This window comes from Haemaphysalis longicornis, unplaced genomic scaffold, assembly GCF_048455015.1.
Source record: "Haemaphysalis longicornis isolate Haplotype H1 unplaced genomic scaffold, Haemaphysalis longicornis Haplotype H1 scaffold_3, whole genome shotgun sequence".
In the NCBI taxonomy this organism is placed as follows: Eukaryota; Metazoa; Arthropoda; class Arachnida; order Ixodida; family Ixodidae; genus Haemaphysalis; species Haemaphysalis longicornis.
The window spans coordinates 26,692,442-26,712,353 of record NW_027526335.1 but is presented as its reverse complement, the minus strand read 5'-3'; the positions used below and the strand labels follow the sequence as shown (position 1 = coordinate 26,712,353).

General features: G+C 47.3%; 1 protein-coding gene and 1 long non-coding RNA gene across 5 annotated transcripts in view; one reads left to right on the top strand and one right to left on the bottom strand.

Moving 5' to 3' along the window:
* Gaba-b-r3 (gamma-aminobutyric acid type B receptor subunit 3) overlaps positions 1-19,912 on the top strand; it is a 231,004-nt gene that overhangs the window by 18,135 nt on the left and 192,957 nt on the right. The gene's annotated exons all lie outside the window — the stretch shown is intronic.
* Positions 2,361-19,912, bottom strand: part of LOC144174180 (uncharacterized) — a 155,306-nt gene continuing 137,754 nt past the window's right edge. For both annotated transcript variants that reach the window (XR_013323438.1, XR_013323437.1), the window contains exons 2-3: positions 3,089-3,232; positions 2,361-2,970 (exon numbers count right to left, since the gene is read on the bottom strand). This is a non-coding gene — a long non-coding RNA (uncharacterized LOC144174180). The remainder of the gene's footprint in view (positions 2,971-3,088; positions 3,233-19,912) is intronic.

The following is a 19,912-nucleotide window of genomic DNA, read 5'->3' as shown; positions in this document are numbered from 1 at the left end:
ATAGTTATCTCAGCTTTGGAATTTCGTGTCACTACTCCTTTAAATTGTCTTTTGTTCTTCTTCGGTTGCTTCAATAGCGCTAAAAATGGCGCAATTTTGGCCTTTGCAATCAAAGTGGCTGATTACAGCTACGCAAGGTTCACTGTTTTTTTTTTCGTAAAATATACAAAATAAATTACGGAGGATGCTTAGAATGTTTCAAGAATGCGAAAGCAAAATCCTTGTTGGACCTTTTGTTGAACTTCGCGGCCTCAGCCGTCACCACTTGGCCGGCCCCCTGGACAGCAGCCTGCGAATCTCGTTCCGCAAGCACGCGCATCGCCAGGGGTACTCTGGTCACCCCAGTCGGTACCGCCACCACTGAATGCGGCTGGCATTGTGCGTCGGCAGCTTTGGCGTTGCCGCTTCCCTTTCCCGGCAAGCGCTTCGTCGTCCTTTCTTGGAGCCCTCCTCCGACCCTCGATCCTCCGGCACTGATCCCCGCCGCGCTCTCCGAGTTTCTGAGCGATTCTGTGTATCTCACGATTTTTTGTACCTCACACGTTCGTGAAACGGAGAACTATAGGGCTCTCACTTCCAAAATAACCGGGCCGCTCGTGCAGTTACGGCTTTCGTCCTGAAACACCTGCACTGGGGTTCGCACAAATTCGGCATGCTAATGTATTCTTCGAAATTTTCGGCCCCTCTGGTGGCTGTCTCCAAGGGCCACTCATTGCGCAAAGGCAAATATAATCAATTTTGCAACACCGATTATCTCGTGATTCTTGTAACTATCCTTTAAGTATTCCCGCTACACCATGCCGTACAGGTGCCGTCGTAAGCAATTGGAACAAGGATTTGTGAATATCGCAAAATATTTGTCCTACTGCCTTTATGAGAGCCATTACCGGTCTACAGGAAGCTTTTGCTGTTAGGTATAGGCTCCTTTAGACGCACAACAATGCAGCCAGGCAGTTTCCGGCCGAAGAAATTCCTGTAAATTTACGAGACCATGTTTCAATTACTTTTGGGGGCACTTGTACTTACATATATATCCAAGGATTGCACGGGCTTTGGGAACTAGAGTTCGATACACAGTGCACACATCCTTTTTGGTCTTCTAAGTTATCCGCTGACCCCTGAAGAGAACTACTCTACCGAAACCGGAAGTGTGCGCAGCCACAGTGCTCACAACGCCAGTCAATATGTTTATGCGAAATTGATTAAAACCATCTCCTCCCCCGATAACGGCTATTGCATCCACCCCTGTTACTGGATCCCGGGAGCAGTCGAGCGAAAACAGGATGGGGGAAGTCGAGAAATAAAGAGGAGAAACTGCAGGGGGAGATACGGCGCCACGGACTCAAGTGCTATAAGCGCCACTGCAAGTCGGTCGTTTGGAGGAAGCGTGTAAGTCGCGTTGTCGCCTCGCGTGCTGATGACAAAGAAGACCACTGGGTCCTCTCTACAGAAAGCGGCTTGCAGTTTAGGAGAGAAGCCGTCCTTGAGATGAAAGACTGGGACACTTAAACGAATAATGTCGTATGGCGTGCGGGGACCTTGTAACCCTGATTTGCGGCCGTGCCAGTCAAGTAACAGCGTGCATCCCTGAATGGCGCCTGCAACCGGAGACGACTGAGGGCGGTTTTGTCGGGCTGCGGTAGGCAAAGTGGAAGGGGACGCCGGAAATGCGGCTCAAGGGCGTAATGCGTGAGCAAGGTCGGCGATTTTGCCCTGCGCAAAGCCAGCGAGCAGTTCAGTCCCTCCGAGTCAGCCCTGTGCCGTGCGCCTTCACGAGCATAGGCTGTCCAATGAGCTCGTTATATTATATTGTCGTTGTACTTTCATCATAAACATCATGATCATCATCATCATCATCATGGGTCTGTTTGTGTTCACTGCAGGACGAAAGCATCTCCCAAAGACTTCCAGCCACGCCTATCGAGTGCCGGCTGAGTCTACGTTTTTCCCCCAAATTTCCGTAGCTGCTCTCGCCAAAGAGCTCTCGGCCGCTCCCTAGTGCGCTGGCAGTCTACTCGCAGCCAGTCTGTCAAACGGATGGTTCACCTGTTGTCCCACATTCGCATTACGTGACCAGCCCATGCCCATTTCCTTAGCTTAATTCGAACTAGAATGGCCTCCACCTTGGTCAGTTTCCTAATCTGTCAGTGCAGCTCTGTTTACTCGTAACAACTTCTGCAAACTCTCGGAAGTGGGTGGGACAAATACCTGACCTAAGGAGTCGAATAACTCTTCCTCGTCTCCGGGGTTGTCCTCGAGTTTAGAGTCTAGCGATGTCTGAAAAGAAATCAGCCGAAACTCAATCACATTGAGATTGAACATTCCTGGATTTTCATTATCAACTTTCATTATCACCAGCGAGCACACTATCCTATCTGAATTCTCTTGTACTGAATTCGTTGTACTTTATTGATGTAAAAAGAAACAAAACCAACCAGCGTTGCTCTATTATTGGAACCAAGCTGTTTTCTCTCAGTGATTTGCGTGTCACTGTTGCATTATCGGTAAAAAGAGTGCGGACGCTGTCGCCCGTTGAGCTCAACGAATTTCTTACACACACATTTCTTGCACACATTTCTTAGCTATCTATCGAAAGACTGGCGCTAAGGGTCTTCGCCGACTTCTTGCCCGAAGAATGACGCTTTCTGGAGGTAGTGTGCAAGAATTTACGGGCGCGTATAACGAATTCCCCTACAAAAGAAGCGTGCCTCCCACAATGCGACATATTCTAGTAGTTATTTTGTTTCTGCTCTTTCGGCCGCTTTTCGTTATGACGAGCCGCACGCTAAGTTTGTTTAAATATAACGTTCCAGTCTCTTCCATAGGTGTGCCTGCCTGAGCGCAAACAGAGAGAGCAAAAAGAAAGAAAAGGCCACCCGGACGTTCTTGAGGGGAACGGGTCACACACCCCCTAGGCGAGAAAGCCTGGTCATGGTGCACTTGTAGAACGATCACAGACGGGATTCTTTCCTAAAAGAAGGAGAAACCGAACATATATAAGAAAAAAATATATTCCCAGTTACCACGAGAAAGAAGAAAACAGAGAGCGAAGGGGAGGTGACGTAGCGATGCCCAGACTCTCTCTTACCTCTAGAGCGTTTCCCTGGCGTGACCCGTCCGGCAGTGCCCGTGCTGGGATGGCGTGCACGCGATAATTGGAACGAGCCCACAGCGCACGCGGCTCCGCTAGTGCAGCAGGAGCTTCTCGCACTGCACTACGCGGGGAACGGACCTGCAGGGTGGAAGCGAGCAAAAGGGAAAAATAGGTCCGGCGGATTGGCGAGTCACCGCGTTCGTCTCCGGCGACACACGCATGACGGGAACGTCGTCGTAAAGTGCTGTAACGAGGACAGGTCGTGTCATTTCTCCGTTGTATTTCTGCCGCTGTTACTCGGCTATTTTAAAGAAGACGGCCAGTCGAATACAGCTGTAGCAGTGTGTGGTGTTTTAAGCGGTACGTGCAGGGGCAGGGGTTGTTCTTTTGCATATACGCAACGCTTCAGGGTAGACCGATTCATTGAATATTGCTACGAGAAGAAAGAAGGCGGCCGCAGTGGACTCCAGGGACGACGACGAACTGAATCAAACATATATGAAACCAGGCGCTAGTTCAGTCATGGCCGCCCGTTAAATCACCGCCTGGTCCGTCGTGCTTCGTCTCTTCTGTCCTGCCCCCGCGTAACAATATTGATTAATTAAGTTACGATTATTAAAAACCTGTAAAAGTGTACCTGCAGTACTGTACATGAAACACCTGTTATTACCCGCAGGTATACTTTTCCTTGTCCGGTACTATTTCCGATCACGTAATACGAAAACGGGCTGATGAAGCTGCTGCGGCTGGTGGTGATGATGATGGCGACTTTGTTGTTGCGGTTGCTGTTTACGATTACGATGACTATGATGATTATGATGGTTATGACATCGGTGAAAGTGGTGTGTGCCTGGATCCAGAGATTGATTGATTGATTGATTGATTGATTGATTGATTGATTGATTGATTGATTGATTGATTGATTGATTGATTGATTGATTGATTGATTGATTGATTGATTGATTGATTGATTGATTGATAGGCTTTAATGAGAAAGAGGCAAGAAGCCCTGGCGGGGAAAAGGGAATAAGGGGTGGGGGTGGGGAGAGGGCTTACATATTATCGAAAGGTGATAGTATTCAGTTCTTGTGTAGTGCTCTTGAGTAAAAAACACACATTGAAGGGCAGTACAGTGAATCTGAAGAAACTGGGCAACAAGTTGCAGATCTTCCAGAGGGTGCACTGAAGAAGGGACCGGCGTTCACGTAGACTATGAGTTTGTAAGAGGAAAAAAAAACACACTGAAGGGCACTACTGTGAATGTGCACAAACTGAACAAAAGTTCTTCCAAAGGGCACATTGAAGAAGGGATCGTCGTTCACGTATCAGACAACCTTATAGAGACCACTGTGTAGTGAAAACCGCACAATTCCTTCAAGTAGGGTGGTGTCACTCCGAACTCTTAGTAAGTGTTCTTGCACATCATTTGGGACGGCATGGGAGGCGAGGAGTTGTTCTCGACCCCCAACAAAGTGAGGGCACATCCATATTAAATGAAAAAGGTTAGAGTCAGTGTGTGATTGACAAAATGGACATTTTGAGGGAGAGTCCCTATGTGGATGAGTCCATTTACGGATGATATCCAGAGAAAAAAAATTCAATGCATACGCGCATACGCGCATCACGAATGTCCCCCCCCCCCCCCCCCCCTTCACTGTATATTTATCGTGGCTGAGGTCGAAGATATCAGACGACTGTTGATGAACGTCTTTCACTACTGCACGAGTCTCTCTCGTTCCCAGCTTACTCCGTTAATATGTACGTGCTTGGGGAGGAGCATTTTATCACCGCATTCCTTGTTCTTACCGATTCCTTCCCAAGGAAAATTCCTCCCGAAGTCTTTAATGCATTTATTCACGTGCCGAAGCTATAGCTCAGTCCAGGACTCCAAAGGCGGACGCTATCCGTCGGTCCCGCTAGATCAGCCATTGCTGGTCTTGTGGTGCAGTGCTGGACAGAGCAGCCTCCCAAGAGGAGAGGGTGGGGATGCGTATAGGGGTGAGCCCGTCTGGTGGACGCGGACACTCCCACAGAGTGGCAGAGGGTTGGAGTGGGGCTATCGCAAGCCGGGCAATCGCTAAGGTATTGGGTGAGAAAGAAGAGGTGTTTGTGGTGGAAGTTTGGAAACGTATGTGTCTGGACCTGCCGCCGTTACGGGAAAAGGAGTGGAGGGGCGGAGGTAGTGTTTTTCTTTGTGTGTGGCAGTAGGCGAGTGTGAGTCTATAGTTGAGAGTTTCGTGGGATGGGATGATGGAAGCTGATGTCTTGGAGTCACCCTGGATCTGTTTGTCCGCTTCTTCTGACGCCCAGTGGGTCATTTCTCTGGCGAGCGCGTGTGCGTGCTCATTTCCAGGAAGGGAGGCATGGCCAGGGGTCCAGACGATACGAATGAAGGGAAGCTTGGATGGATCGGAGTGTCGAAGAACGTTGTTTACTTGGATGGAGAGGAGTCCAGAAGAATATACACGGCAGGCGGCTTGGAAGTCTGATATAATTGTCTATAGATATCGTCGTCGTCAGCTTCCGCGGGCCAGGCGGTGGTGATGTGGGACACAGCCAAGGCAATGGCCGTTTTTTCAGCCATCCTGCTGGAATTGGTGTGTAAAAAGCATGTTTCGTGCGAATTGCCAGCAAATGTAGAGAACAATGCCACTTTAGTTTGGGGTTGGCTGGGTGAACGAAAAATAAAAGAAGTAAAACACGAGGTAATGAAGATGACTGGTGTAAAGGGCCAGGTTGTCAAGATGCATGATAAGAAATGAGATGTAAAAATTTTACGTCGGTAAGAAACTCAAAAACGCGCTTCGTTGAAAATATGGACTAAAAAGTATGACGGGTGTTGTGGAATATGTCGTGCGTATAGTTGGGGGAAGTGTTTGCTTCATGCTGTGTGAATCGGTTGTGTATCGCCGCAAGTGCGGTTTTACAATGTGTAGTTTGTTGTCTGTCTGTTCACTCCAATGTTTTTGCCATTTTTTACGTAGTTCATGCTTTATGTGTGGCTTGAGGTCGGTGTAGGGTACTTTTGTTGGTGAGTGGAGCAGCTGCGGCCATTTCATTTGCCGTCTCGTTTCCCGCGATCCCCGAGTGGCATGGGACCCAAAAAACAGTCACCTCAAGGTTTGAGCCATATGCTAACATAATCGTCCTAAGAACAACATTGATGATGTAATTTTTTGGACTTCTTTCGAGATGATAACTCCCGCACAACGCTTAGTGAATCAGTGTAAATGATATATTTTGGAATATTAGCTTCGACGAAGTGATTCACAGCAAGAAGAATTCCATATGCCTCTGCTGTGAAAATGTTGCACTTTACATTCATGGTCTCAGAAACATTAAAATTGGGTCCGTGCGCGGCACATAATGAAACGGTGGTGGCAGTTTCGGAGGCGTCGCTGTAAAATTATGTGCACTGGTATTTCTCCTGCAGTGACAGACAGTGTTGCAGGATCACTAAGAACAAAAGGAAACATCTGAATTCCAGTGTCCATTTAAAGATTTAGACCAAAGTCTGAGCGAAGCGAACAAAGCTCTCCCCGCGTCGTTAGCCTGTGCGCAGAACCATTGTGTACAGGTGAAGAGAGGGCGAGATGGGCGATATGGTAAGCCAGACACAGCTCGGTGTGGAGGGCTGCAGATGCAAACCATAGGTCCCCTAACGTGTGCCATGGCAAGGCGCGAAGCATGAGAGCTGGCGTCAGGTGGCGCGTGATACGAACAGCAGCACTTCGCCAATCTGCCGACATTGCCGTGTACGCGCAGGTGCAGAGACCCTCGTTTGCGAAGATACGCGAGTTTCAGTCCCCAGATCATTGGTTCACTGTAGAGGAAGCGGGGGAAGGGTGGGGGGGGGGGGGGGGGGGGGGGGGGAGGATACGACTGTGGTGCCTTGATTGAAACATTTTCGTGCTCTAGGCCTAGCGGGCTCCCCGATTAATGTCCACGACTTCTCGCTTTCCAATTTCGTCGACGAGTTTGTTTGCCACCAAACGTGTCGCTGCGTCGTTTCGCAAAATGTTATTGTGCCCGGCCGGCCATTAAGTGAAGCATTAGCGAGGAGAGGGCGGTTGACTGGTGGAGCAATAACGAGTGTGGCGATCACGATCAGGAATCACGTTTCGTAACACGTTCAGTTGTAACGCCGCAGGCTAACCCCTGCGCGCCCTTGACATGTGCGAAGTCAATATGCCTCGCTGTTTACACCCTTTTGTGTTCGCACCAGTCGTGATGCATCAGCGACCACGTTTTGAAGCTCGGCATGAGGTCGGAGAAAATACTTGCGGCCTGTCAAATGGCGTCCTGTGCAAGCATCGTGTGCTTATTGCACAGGGCCCTTGTTTCAATAGCCGGAACCTGCACGTCCACATACTTTCTCCAAACGACACTCCGGAACTTCAACCTCAAAGTGGGAGTACATTTTTACGAGCCTTATATCTGACAGCTTTTTTTGTTGTTGTTGCTAGTCCGAAACTTGTAAGCAAACGACCTGGTATTTCTATTCGACCTACCTCAAACGAACTAACCTTCCGTCACTATACGCACAACCGACTGCAACATTGCTGCTTCGTAAAATTCGCAGAATTCGTATAGGAGAGACGCACGCTTAAGTTTATATACGAACTTCCGGATCTACGGGTGCGTCAAGTTCTTCCTGAATACCGCATAGCCGTATAAGCTGCGCTAGCTTAGTAAAAAGTACTGCAATAAAGTATAGCTAGCCATTTTTCCGTAAATATCGTGGCAGCGTCCAGCTGGGGGTGTGCAAGCGCATTATTGCGGAGAGAAGCGACGAAACCGGCCAAAGCAGGCGCACGCGTAGAACGCTGACGCCAGTACGAGCATCGTCGATGGGCGGCAACGGCCTCACGTGCATCCGGATCACTGTTCCGGATCACGTAAATTGGGGCCTGGGATTCGAACCCCCGTGTCTTTGGAATGCGAGACGAGCGTGCGAATCCTGAACACCATGGCGGATCCATTGCTCTAAATGACTGAAGGTGGACCTAGTGAATGCGTTGCGGCCTTCAAATTAGAATCGTGTGTTAGGGACATGCACTGAGGTATACAGGAGTAATTTGAGCATGCCAATTGCAGAAGTAGCGAAGCACGTTTACGATAATTGCTTTCATTTAAGGCTAATAACATGGTCAGTTGGTCCGAACTTTCGGTCACAGTCGCTCTAACCTTTCCCGTCTTCAGCTTAATTTCACAAATCATGCTGGTCTAGGCACTTACTTCATATCAATCAATCAATCAATCAATCAATCAATCAATCAATCAATCAATCAATCAATCAATCAATCAATCAATCAATCAATCAATCAATCAATCAATCAATCAATCAATCAATCAATCAATCAATTTGGGCGCTTCAACATGCTTGGACATAAATACTTGCTGGAGTTCTCTTTTCAGGATTACAACTAGAAAGACGTAGAGAGAAGCAGAAGGGATGCTTTTAATGGTAAAGAGAAGTCAGCCCGGCAGCGATCTTGGCTTGCTACTTCATATGAACATGAGCGCGGCGAAAATGAGCGCAGGAAGCTGAGACACGAAAAGTACAAACAATAACAGACGCAGATAGGTACACAGAAGAAACTGACAGACGCATGAGCGCGCACGCAGAACACGCACAGTAGTAATTTTTTTGTAATTTATGTTGCAAATTTGTTGCTTGCCTTAAAAAGGCAAAATCATCCTTTCATCTGTAACTATAGTTAAACGGTCCCTTTAAGGCACAAGTTATCTCTAATCGCATGAGGGCCCAGTGGGATAGAGTATTCTGTGAAATCAAGCGAAGGCATGGGATTTAGTCGCATAATGAAAACAAATTCAGTACCGAAACTGTTATTTTAGCATGAGCATAGACGGCGCAAAAATATTCTTTATGTGCTCCAATAATAGCTGCTTCTGTACTGAAAAAGTAATGCACAATGGAGAGCAAAAACACAGAAGTGCCACGCGGAGGTGTACGAGTTGGGATAATAACATCAAGCGGGAAAAGAAAGTGAGGGAAAAATGGGGAGGGTTAATTACCCACGCAATAAAAACACTATCGTCTCGCTAAAGGCTGACACTTTGTCTCAGTTGTTGCGCACGAATAGAATTATCCTGTTCAGAAATTGCATTCCCTTCAGCATGTTTTGACGGTCTTTCACCGCTGTCGCTTTAACGCGGTAAAAACTGAACGAAAGGAAAACCTCAGCATTGCATGGCCGCTTCTAACCTCTGTTCCCGTTAAGGCCCAGATTTTAATTTTGGAGTTTTTAAGCCGACTTCCGCAAAGCCAGGGCAATGTGGGAGTCAACGTCTGCCTTTTGACGTTCTTTTTTTTTTGGCTGGGGGTGTCCGGTGTTTGCAAGAACTCACAGAGTGTGTACATACCGACAGAACTACACACATACCTCAGATGTGTATTGCCACACGCAATTTGCCTCGCGTTAAGCCTCACGCTGCGAATTGAGGTCTAACGATATTCACAGCTACCCGTACGGAGCCTGCCGATTTCCCGTCGTTTGGCATGTTAGTAAACCGAACACTATGGTTATACCTAACACCAAGTTAACGAAGTTCATTTACGCGTTCGTGTGACAGACCTGGGCACGAAAGTGACGAAGCCTAAAGAACAGAAAGAACTGTCGCAATTTTTATATAGTGACCTCACCGTTCATGAATCTGCAGGAGTCCAGCCGGGCGTCGTGATTTCCAGTGTTTTCGTTTACACGGGTTCTGTGTCAATAGTTTAAGCAATGCTGCAACACAAATGCTGATTGTTTGTTGGTTACGACTGTCGTCGTGGAGGTATACGTTAAAATAATAGGTTACATGCTTGCCCCCGAAGAAAGCACGCTACCTGTACAAGAGTTCTTCTTCTTCTTCTTAGGTGGTTCGATGGAAAAGGAAATTGGACTGGGGATATTATTGAGCCCAGCTGTTTACTCGCACATTTTCGCTCCGCACGCATGCGATATCGACGTTTTCTCAAATGTTGTCAGAAGTTAAAGAAGTTGTAGAATTAGCGTAAGTGAAAACCTCACGTTGGCTGAAATTTTGCGTAAATCAATTGATAAATCCACATTTTTTTAAGCCTCAGCTATTGCTTGCTAAGCCAGAAAAACGTCTAAATTCTTTTACGTTAACCGAGAACTTGAAACAAACTCTGCCAGGACTCTTACAACCGCACCATTTACTCCGATTTTTACATTTTATTGACAAAAAGGAAACAGTCGCCTCATTAGCAGCTGCACAATTAAAGCTGGCGGGAGTACTCGTTCGCACCGCTCGATAAGTGCTTGGGACTCCAACAAGTTTTGGCTCTGGCCTGCTCGTTAACCTCTCTTAGTTTTTTGCCGAAAGTGACAGGTGACACGAGCCGCCTTCTGTTCGATATTTTGCTATTGCGGTCTTATTACTATCCGGAACTTTACTTGAACATAAGAGAATTGTATAAAGGCGGCGTTTATACATCCTGTATCTTGCTCCCGCAGTTTAATTACTCTCCAAACTTTTACTCACGTATAGGGAAATTGCGTAAATGAGGATGTAATACATACTAGATTCAGTGTTATGCTATTGCTGTTTTAGTCATCATCATCATCTTCACCAGCCTATCTACGCCGCCGCAGCGCAAAGGCCGCTTCCATTATTCTCCAATTATCCCGGGCCTGTGCTAACTGCGACCATTTTATCTCCGCCAACTTCTCGATCTCATCTGCCCATCTAACTTTCTGCCACCCCCTGCCACGCTTGCCTTCTCTAGGGATCCACTCTGTTACCCTTAATGACCAACGATTATTTTGCCTTCGCATTACATGCCCTAGCTGCCCTCGTCCATTTCTCCTTCTTAATTTCCACTAATATGTCCTTAACACGCATTTGGTCTCTGACCCACTCCGCTCTCTTGTTGTCCCGTAATGTTACCCCTATCATCTTCCGTTCCATTGCGCGCTGAGTCGTCCTCAATTTAATTTGAACCCTCTTAGTTAGCCTCCAAGTTTCTGCCCCGTAGGTGAGTACCGGTAAGATGCAGCTTTCATACACTTTCTTCTTCAGGGACATTCAGGGGAGCTGTATTTGTACTCTGCGAACTTTTACTGGGACATTAAAAATGCCTAACTCTGGAGCTCATACATGGTTAGATTGTTTTCTTTACTGCGCTGGCAAGGCCCAAGAAGAGGAGGAATGTGTAATTTTATATCTCGATTGTCATTTTTGTGGATCCTTCTACTTAGGTACCAATTAAGTCCTGTGATCACGCAGTAATAAAGTTTCCTTCTGGCTAAAACTGAATTGTGAAGAAACCTCAGATGCTTTCCTTCACGTTTCTATCGTTCGCTGTTGAGCACGGCAATGCGACTTCCTTAGCCGTTTCCATAAAATCCTTTCTCAAACTCGGTCTTCACCCCCGGAGCTGCACAATGGGCTATGAGACAAGCCATAGAGAAGGAATACAAAGTAATTTTAGCCACTTTAGAATTTTTAACCCGTGCTACCAACAAAACTACAACCTTCTCGTGAGAAAATGGAAATTCGACCAGATGGTTCACAGCAGCATAACGCTTTAGACACAACGACACCGCAGCGGATTGATCTTGTACTTATCAGGCATACTTTGCTTGTAATTAAAGACCCTGAGCACCCTTTGTACTTTTTTTATATCCTCAATGCTTTCAGAACGTAGTCAACAAACACACTCAGTGCTTAGAATAAGAGGTCACAAATTACCTCAGTCAAACATTACTGATCTATGCCCACGATTGAGCGCTCGACTTTTGTCATTACAGCGGAGTAGCTCTTATCGGCCAGCTTCCTTTCAGCTGCAGCAATAAACGCATTCGATAGCCACTTTAAAAAATTGGCCGCGTATCTGCTCCTTTCGTTGCAAATGCCGTCAAAAGACGATAGTCTTTATCGGCTTTTGCGAAGTAAATGCCTCCCTTCGCTTTCCTGCTCACCTCTCATGTTGTTCCTCTTGCGTCGCGCTCCCCCCAAGGTAAAGACGCCAAAGGTTTGCTTAAATCACTTTAAATTTCCCGCGTTCCACTGCTCCAAACCGGGTGTCTCGATGCAAACGCTGCCGTACGGCGAAGACGCGCGTTAGTCGAGGCGCCCTACTTCAACGTTTATAGAACCGCGTTTCCATACTCCACGTGCGTTGCAAGCAGAACGTGGAACCTATCTAATGGAACCTTTCGTAACTCTTGCCACTTGATTTCTTCAAATGCCGCCAGAAGCTATATGGTGCGGGTGACAGCAGGCGACGGCGGAGTGATATTTTTTTTCTTCAGTTGATGAAGTATTTAGTCTCGCCAAAATCAAACATGTACGATTTTTTATAAAGGAACGCTGCAAATATCACTTCTGTATTAATTTGTTGTCTTATATATGCGTAATGTCTTGTTGTTCTTCAACAATATTGACAAGTATGAGCATTACACCGGACTTAGACGGGCACATTTAGCTGTGACTATATAAGACTGTTGCGCAGGCATTGTTTTACTTTGGCTGGGTGGCTGAATCAAGTCACAGACAGACAGACGGACAGACAGACAGACATACAGACATACAGACAGACCAAAATTTCTGGGTTTAAGTAGCCCAAGAAAGACTATCGTCTTTAAAATGCCACAAACGCAAGTCAGAAAGGGAAGGCGCATCTGCTGCGACGAGCAAACCACGCAGTGCCGTTCCGGGTTGGTGAAAACTGCAGCTTTCGCAGTGCTTCCAGACGCGAAGGAAAGAGTGAAGGCGTTTACCGCCAGTGCTGCAGAGTCCCTTTAATTCATCATAGCATGTCGTAGGCTGGCCTCTGTTAAACAAGTAAAAGTTAGTCACTCAAATTGCTCCATAATCGTCACTGAGGCGTGAAAGTTTCTCATACTGGGCGCAGCTGCACGTATTTACTTTTAGTCTTGCGTTTGCCTTCGCATGGCTTGTTTCACATGTTGTGCAGCAACGCTCTACCCAAAAACATTTCGCAACTCAGTCCCAATTGCTTAGAAATCTGTGTAATTCATTTATTTGTAGCCACTGAATGAGAGACAAAGTTCAAAGTGCGAAGTGCGAGTCGCGTCTCTTTTAGCTTTTACCTCGACCCTCTAAGAGTTCTGTCGCGACCGTTGGTGTCAACAGAAAACTCCCGCGAACAAATAACAGAAGTTGCTGGCACCACTAGGAATCGAACATGGAATGAATAGAGAAACGGAGCGAAAGACCATTCTCTTACCGATTCAGCTACGAGCCCACGCGGAGACGGAGAAGACGGACGGTGCACTTACCGAGCACATCTGCGGGTTTACCCCCTGCGTTCTCACTGAATGGCACGTGATAGCTTCATAACCTCTCGCGCCGCCTTGCGCTCCACCCACGGCACGTGTAGTAGCCGTGTGCGCGTCTTGCGCATGCGCTAGGAGTTATAAGAATTAAAGGAAGCTCACACTGATGCATGCCATCTCACTTCTCTTCTGTCTCTGCCGCCGATCTCGTCACCTCCGTTGGCGGCGGCAGAGACGGAGAAGCGAGATAGTCTAACACCGTGTTTGAGCTTCTTTTAATTTTATAAAAAAAGAGTTTCCGCTCACTTGCTTCACCAATACAACTCAACCAACCAACCGCCGTTTACGAATCATCCATTGCTTCAACCTTAGCAAATAATATCTCTTTGAAGTAATAATAGGTATGGCTAAGTGATTTTAATTGTCTCTGGTTTGACTCTTTGTAGAGCCACGGGTGTGAATTCAAGTGACGCCACATGTGTAATCGTTGTGGGCGTCGTTTACAGCTTCGCTTCCCAACCACCTTCACAGGGTCGATTGGGGCACATTTTTTTGCCTCATCTCTTTATACCCCATAACACTGCGTTAGCAATCTCGTGACGCTGAGGGAGAAAAAGTGAGAAAAACGTGTAGTTGAGCTGAAGAAAATAAACAAGAGAAAACGGTGCCATTCTATAGTGAAAGTGGGTGACCAGCGGGGCTGATTGTGGGCGATTAGTTGGCCACAAACTCCCGCTCAAACCGCACCGTCGCGCCGCGGGAGCGTTGGGCTGGACTGTAGCTACGCCAGCTCTTCCGCTTTTCCTCCTCGGGGTATTCGTAGTCCCGGCGGCCATCGCGGTACCTTTGGCGTCCGCGGCCCGATTGTCGTCGGTGGCCTCCTTCCGCCACGTCCGCGCCCATTATCGCCTTTCCCCCTTTATGAGTCGGCTTCACTGTGCTACACAGAATGCGGGAAAGCCAGCTTACAAACACCAAGCTTTGCACAGATCTCGCTATAGTCGGCTTCACTTCTAAAAGGAAATTCTTTGCTGGGAAGACATTTTTTATGGTAAATATACGGCATCTTGTATCAAAATGTATATCGCCGGAGGGGAACAGGTGGCTGTGCCGAATTGAGCAGGAAGGGAGTGGTTTCTTTCCGTCTACACACGCTGGGAAAAAAATCTGAACAAATGCAGAGAATTGTCTACTAATGCGTAGCATTCCTATGCCGCTTGTGTTGAGTGAGAGTTCTTCACAGCTATTTTTTTTGTTGTTTTTCTAAATCCTGTCAAACCAATTTTTTTTCCAATTTCCACTATTATAACTATTACAGGTGTTACTTGCGTCAAATATGCAGTGCAGTAAAAGCTTGTTAATTCGAACTCGTTTAATTCGAACTTACAATTAATTCGAACTGGCGCCTCGGTCCCGACACAGCCCTGTATATTTCAATGGGGGAAAACTCCCGATAATTCGAACGCGTCGGTATCCAGAGCGGTTAATCGAACTATGATCTCGTGGTTTCCATCGCTCCCCGCATAAAAAGTCGGCCCAGAGTGCGCAGATCCAAACCATACCAAATTTACTACAGATGCAAAACAACGAAACAGAAAAACAACAGCGTGGCGAGTGCGCTACGTTCCTGCAACAGCTTATGTCGCTTTCACAGAGGGCGCCGCACCACCGGCGCCAGTGCTCCGGCCATTATTATTTACGAAACATTATTTACGAAATCACCTGCCACAAGCATGTAGTAGCGCCTAATTCGCGATGACGAGTCCAGAGGTGGCTTCTTTGCGTTCTGCCCGCGCAGTGTGGTGCGATTTCCGTTCATTCTAGCGCCCGTACGCTAATTCGAGCTCTGCTTAATTCGAACAGTTTTGTTTTTCCCTTCGAGTTCGAATTAACGAGCTTTTACTATGTTGCGGAAATGCAGGGCGTTACGTGGTTCGCAATTTTTCGCATTTCTTTTATATTTTTGTTGTATTTTAGTTTTTCAAAATTCTTTTCGAACAATTATCTTCATTTACACTATTATGACGACGATTACAGCTGGATCTTCCACTAAATATGCATTTTTTGTGAAAATGCAAGTCGTTACACGGGTCGTCATTGTCCATACTTTTTATATTTTTCTTATTTTTTTGTTTTTCAAAATTTTGTTCGACCAATTATCTGCCCTTGCGCTATTATAACGATTACAGGTGGAACTTTCGCGAAATCTTCATTATTGGAGACATATAGCAGAGCGGAGAGCCGGTCCCGGTACGGTACCCGGTAGGCGACCGGCGCTACTGCGCGTGCGCAGAGGCGGAAGAACGGGTTGTGCACATGCGCAGGTGTACCGGGTACCGTACCGGGACTGTGTCTCCTCTCAGCTACAACCCTCTATTGCGGAAATGCAGGGCGTTACACGGTTCGCCATTTTCCGTATTTTTTTCTTTTGTATTCTTCGTATTTTTTCGTTTTTTTTTTATTCCTTTCGGCCAATGATCTCCGTTTACTCCATCTTTCGCGAAATGTGCACTATTGTGTAAATACAGGGCGTTACACTGTACTGGCTGTGGGGGTACTCGGCAAAGAATGCTCGCATTAAGAAACGGGAGAAAGAGCCTGTGACAGATCCACTGTAAAAAGAAAGGTGGGCGGCATTTTCTCAGTCTAGCCGCGAACTGTCGCCGCTGCTCGAACCCGTGCGATCAGGCTTTCTTGATCTTGAGTCCTCAAGCCTGTCAGCTGACACTTCCTCTCTTCTGAGGAAGGAGATAACGTCAAATACAGGTTCCAGGCTGCGCTCCGCGCATGGCTGCTTCAGAGTACGCACCACCTGCGAAGTGCGTTCTTTGTACACCATGTCACCGAACGGTGTGGCAGGCGCCCGTAAGAGCGCTCTATTCGTGTCCTCGCTGGCGGTCGGTAGGTGCTAAGTCCTGCGCCTCCCAAATTACTGAACCGCGAAACAACTCAACACGAGAACGACCCATGAGCTCTGCCTGTTTTTCGCGCTTCCGTAACCACGCAAGCCCTTCAACTCACCTAGCCGTCTGTCCAACCACACAGCCGATTTTTTTCTTTAGTACGAGCCGCCATGTTTCCCCTGTATAAGCCGCACTTCAGTTCTGCTGAACAAGCGGCGTTTCTAGGCTCATGCGCCGCAGCTGTTAACCGAATGATTGCTGAAATAATTCTCGGGTTGATTCGCGCACACGCCTTCTGGTTGAACCTCTTTCCTCCAGAGATTGTACTTTGGCCGCAAGATCACTCAGTTACGTAGCAACGGTTTGTGTGAAGCAGTCGTGACAATTGTCTGGGATAGTGGACAAGCAGCGGATGCAAATGGGCGCCATTTTGTCTGCTTCCTCAAAAAAAGGAGTAGCAGGATCACATAGATGCCTCTTTGCGGCTGAAGTGCAGTCGCCGGGTGATGGCGACGGAGTCATTCATTGGGCTATTCTGTGAGACGGCTCTCTCAGTCCAGGGATTCATGAGACGACGGGGCGGTCCTCGCTCGGGATGCCAGAAAAAGCTTGGCCTCCAGTCGACCTCTGGTCGTCAGGTTCTCCCACGGCTCAAAGAAAGGGTGGGGAGACAGAGCAGAGCGGGAAGATTTGACTTTTCTGCACACCCTAGGACGACGTTACCACAGCGCGATAAAGAGGGAAACAGGGATAAATGGGGGAAGGAATGGAGGGGGAGAACCTTATTGACACAAAAAGGCCAGCCTTTGCGAAGGCTTGTCATGCTACCCAGTATGGCAAGAAAAAAATCCCGGGCCATGTCCGCTAACGAGAAACCTGGGGAGGGGCGAAGCACGGAGTGTATTCTTGGCGTTTTGGCGTCTTTGCCAACGGAGATGTGTGCCCATGCGTTTGCATCATTTCTAACTGTAGAGTCACCCAGCAGCTGAACAGAAAGTCCAGCACTGCGCAGGGCTAAACCTCTCCCGAGTCATTAAAACATCCCCCCCCTTCTCCTCCTCCGTCATCGCTTCGTACACTTGCGTTTGTCTATCCAGGCAGCCATTTCCTGTAAGGTTATCGTAAAAATTGAAGCTACTGGTTCTGTATTCAAGCAAAGTAAGCTAATTCGAATTTGATGTTTGTAGACAATAATACCATTTACCATCACAGTCCTAGCGTAATTCGACAATTTCTCCCCCAGTCATGCATGCGCTACTTTCATCTTACACAGTAATCACCTGCGCCTGGAATCTCCCCGCACTCGCTATTTATAATCAAAATGGCCCTGCTAGATTATTATTCTATAAGTCGTTATGGGCGGCAGGCAGCGTTTTCGATCATCCGAGCAACATCGAAAGAGCGACTAAATAATCTCCGCAATCTTGGAACGAAAACAACATCTTTAATAAGACGGACTCGCACATGTTGTTTTCTGCATATCTAACCGCCTCCTTTCTCCTTCCTAATACGCGAAGCGGTTCGAAAGGGGGATTTTCGAATTCTTGAATTAAAGCCAGAGGGCTGGCGGAAAGTGCTTTAGTCTTGTTAATGCAATCATTTCTTAATCCATGCTGCTACGGCAAAGCGAAAGCAGCTTACTGCGCATGCCAGTCGTTTTGGTGGTGCGCTGTTTAAGAGTCTCGAGATGTTTTTTCTGCCCCATTTCTTCTTTATATCGTGGTTGTACACGCTTGAAGAAAGCCAACGAAAAAAAAAAAGAAAAGAAAAGACGGAGACGTGGTATTGAGAAATATTGTTTGGAAGAAAAGGGCCTCCTAATCTGATGAGGAGTGTGTTCGAACGTAGAACGGAGCGAGCAGACGCGCCAAATACGCCTGGAGAAGTCTGTTTGTCTTTCATTTACAGGGCGTTACTTGGTGATAGCGCAAATCTCCTTCGGGCAGCAAAAAGGCTCCAGCTTTCGGGCCCTTGTCAGCCCCATGGTGTGCAACATTAATGCTTGGGCCGACTGAAAATTTGCTGCGAGGTAAAATTGGTGGCGAACGACACTTGGTGGCATTGAAGGTGATTCTTCTGTTATATTTGCTGCCCGGACCCTTTTCCAAGAGAAGGAAACAGCCTCGTCGGCTTAAAGAAGGTACTCGACTCGGCCTGGAACGGGCGTGGAGTTTGCAGCGCAGGTGATTGCTTTTGGCGCGGTACATTATTGTAATGGTGTTACGAAGCTCCGCGAGTTCTCTCGCACCTGTGTGTTTGCGCTAGGGTTGACGCGCATAGTGCCGGTGCAATAAAGCTGTACTCTTGCTAACCCGTGCTCCGCTGAAAGCAGAAAAAAATGCGAGGTCGGCGAAAATGCTTACGGTCATAACAACCCTTGATGCTTATTATGAGTGGGATTGTACTTACCTATTGGACCGGAGCTGGTTTTAAAGGGGAAGAAGTAATTATTTGAACACAGTTGTTTCATGGCTACGAAACAGTAGTGTACTCTCACGCTAGAATGAATACGCTAGATCCCCTGAAACTAATATGAACGTACACTGCCGGTGTCCAGGTCGGTAGCTCATCAGAGGTTGGGAATGTCAGTGGCTGCAAATAGGCAGCCGTGCACCCTGTGGCCGTTAACCAGGAGGATGTTCAAAATATTCTAGTTTTCTCACACTATTACTTTCCATGGTTCCGCGCCAAACGTCCCTACATCGCAGCTTGTTGTGTCATACATCAGTCTGTGCGCCTGCGCGTCATAGCAGCCTATACCGAAAGCTTTCTCTACAAAATCAATCTGACATCACCTCTGTGTCCCTTTCGTGGTGTACGAGAGAACACTGAACACCTCTTCCGTATTTTTCCATGCTCCTCATCGGCGCGAATGATGGCTCGATGTTTACTACGGGCGAGAAAACTCGGCATGAAGCACTTTCTAGGCCCCTGAATTAGCAAAGACCGTGCCGTGTGGGGTTCTACATTTACAACTCTTGTGCGTTTTCTTAGACTCTTGACTAGACGCCAGCTTGTGACTGCTTCTCTCGCTAATTTTTAAAGACGCTAGCCTTTCTTGGGCTACTTAAACGCAGAAATTTTGGTCTGTCTGTTTGTCTGTGACTCGATTCATCCACCCGGCCAAAGTGAAGGAAAATCTGCGCAATGGTCTTACATACTCACTTCCAAATCTAAACGTCTAAGGCCGGTGTCAGTGTTCATACTTGTCTACATTGTTGAACAAGCACAAGACATTACGCAAATATAAGGCAGAAAATCAATACATAAGTGATGTTTGCAGTGTTCCTTTATTAAACAATTAACAGGCGCTTGGTTTTTGCGATAGCAAATGAAATACTACATCAAAGGCAGAAAACCGACGCCTGGTGTTTCCAGCGCTACCTCCTGGCGAGATTTAAGAAATCAAACGGCAATAGCAACGAAAGGTTCCACTAGATGGGATCCACGTTCCGCTTGGAACGCTCGCGCAGTAGGGCATCGTGGTTCTATGAATATTGTAATAGAGTGCCTCAATTGACGCGCGTCTCCGCAGTACGGCGGCGCTGACATCGAGACACCCGACTTGGAGCAGTAGAACGCGGTAAATTTAAATTGAGTTAAGTAAACATCTAGCGTGTTATCTTGGGAGGCACGGA